The sequence below is a fragment of the Cornus florida genome, unplaced genomic scaffold, assembly GCF_030987335.1.
Source record: "Cornus florida cultivar Cherokee Brave unplaced genomic scaffold, ASM3098733v1 CherokeeBrave_3.0.0_Hap2_scaffold_62, whole genome shotgun sequence".
NCBI lineage: Eukaryota > Viridiplantae > Streptophyta > Magnoliopsida > Cornales > Cornaceae > Cornus > Cornus florida.
Window position 1 is genome coordinate 125001 of NW_026775893.1, and position 2500 is coordinate 127500.

Here is a 2500-nt window from a genome sequence, read left to right on the forward strand (position 1 = left end):
AGAGCAATCGAGACTGCAAAGCAAGCAATGGCCTTACTTGCAGCTCTTGGTGCTGAGAACTCCCCCCCCCCCTATAGTAGTCTTAAGTAAAACCACAGCTCTGACAGGAGTAGATATTGCATGCGAGCGAGGAGTCGTAATGGGCAAAATTGACTCGGGGGACCTCCAAATCGAATTCCGTTTCGAGCAAAACACTCTTAGGCTTCAAGGAAGCTCCCATAAAATTTCCAAACCAAACTCCAAACTTCATTTTTTAGCCTACAATGCCCACGTGCACGCCGTGTGCACGCAGGGGTGCTTGAGCATGCGGGGAGAGGAGCCATAATGGGCAACATTGACTCGGGGGACCTCCAAATCGAAATCCGTCTCGAGCAAAACACTTCTTAAGCTTCTAGGAAGCTCCCATAAAACTTCCAAACCAAACTCCAAACTTTATTTTTTAGCATACAATGCCCCACGTGCACGCCGGGGTGCTTGAGCGTAGCGGGGCGAGGAGCCATAATGGGCAACATTGACTCGGGGGACCTCCAAATCGAAATCCGTCTCGAGCAAAACCACTTCTTAAGCTTCTAGGAAGCTCCCATAAAACTTCCAAACCCAAACTCCAAACTTTATTTTTTAGCATACAATGCCCACGTGCACGCAGGGGTGCTTGAGCATGCGGGAGAGGAGCCATAATGGGCAACATTGACTCGGGGGACCTCCAAATCGAAATCCGTCTCGAGCAAAACACTTCTTAAGCTTCTAGGAAGCTCCCATAAAAACTTCCAAACCCAAACTCCAAACTTTATTTTTTAGCATACAATGCCCACGTGCACGCCGGGGTGCTTGAGCGTGCGGGCGAGGAGCCGTAATGGGCAAATTAAACACGGGGGACCTTCAAATCGAAATCCGTCTCGAGCAAAGCACTTCTTAGGCTTCTAGGAAGCTCCCATCAAATTTACAAACCCAAACTCCAAACTTCATTTTTTAGCACACAATGCCCACGTGCACGCGGGGGTGCTTAAGCGTGCGGGGCGAGGAGTCATAATGGGCAAAATTAACTCGGGGGACCTCCAATCGAAATCCGTCTCGAGCAAAGCACTTCTTAGGCTTCTAGGAAGCTCCCATAAAATTTCCAAACCCAAACTCCAAACTTCATTTTTTAGCATACAATGCCCCCGTGCACGCGGGGGTGCTTGAGCGTGCGGGGGAGGAGTCATAATGGGCAAAACTAACTCGGGGGACCTCCAAATCGAAATCCGTCTCGAGCAAAACACTTCTTAGGCTTCTAGGAAGCTCCCATAAAATTTCCGAACCCAAACTCCAAACTTCATTTTTTAGCATACGATGCCCACGTGCACGCCGGGGTGCTTGAGCGTGCGGGCGAGGAGTCATAATGGCAAAAACTAACTCGTGGGATCTCCAAATCAAAATCCGTCTCGAGCAAAGCATTTCTTAGGCTTCTAGGAAGCTCCCATAAAATTTCCGAACCCAAACTCCAAACTTCATTTTTTAGCATACGATGCCCACGTGCACGCCGGGGTGCACGAGCGTGCGGGCGAGGAGTCGTAATGGGCAAAATTAACTCGGGGGACCTCCAAATCGAAATCCGTCTCGAGCAAAGCATTTCTTAGGCTTCTAGGAAGTTCCCGTAAAATTTCAAACCCAAACTCCAAACTTCATTTTTTAGCATACGATGCCCACGTGCGCGCCGGTGTGCACGTCGGGGTGCTTGAGCGTGCGCGCGAGGAGCCGTAATTGGCAAAATTAACACGGCGGAAATCTAAATCGAAATCCGTCTCGAGCAAAGCACTTCTTAGTCTTCTAGGAAGCTCCCATAAAATTTTCAAACCCCAAACTCCAAACTTCATTTTTTAGCATACGATGCCCACGTGCACGCCGGTGTGCACGAGCATGCGGGCGAGGAGTCGTAATGGGCAAAATTAACTCGGGGGACCTCCAAATCGAAATCCGTCTCGAGCAAAGCATTTCTTAGGCTTCTAGGAAGTTCCCGTAAAATTTTCAAACCCAACTCCAAACTTCATTTTTTAGCATACGATGCCCACGGTGGCGCGCCGGTGTGCACGTCGGGGTGCTTGAGCGTGCGCGCGAGGAGCCGTAATTGGCAAAATTAACACGGCGGAAATCTAAATCGAAATCCGTTCTCGAGCAAAGCATTTCTTAGGCTTCTAGGAAGCTCCCATAAGATTTCTGAACCCAAACTCCAACTTCATTTTTTAGCATACGATGCCCACGTGCACGCCGGTGTGCACGAGCATGCGGGCGAGGAGTCATAAAGGGCAAAACTTAACTCGGGGGACCTCCAAATCGAAATCCGTCTCGAGCAAAGCATTTCTTAGGCTTCTAGGAAGCTCCCATAAAATTTTCAAACCCAAACTCCAAACTTCAATTTTAGCATACCATGCCCACGTGCACGTCGGGGTGCACGAGCGTGCGGGGCGAGGAGTCATAATGGGTAAAATTAACCCGGGGACCTCCAAATCGAAATCCGTCTCGA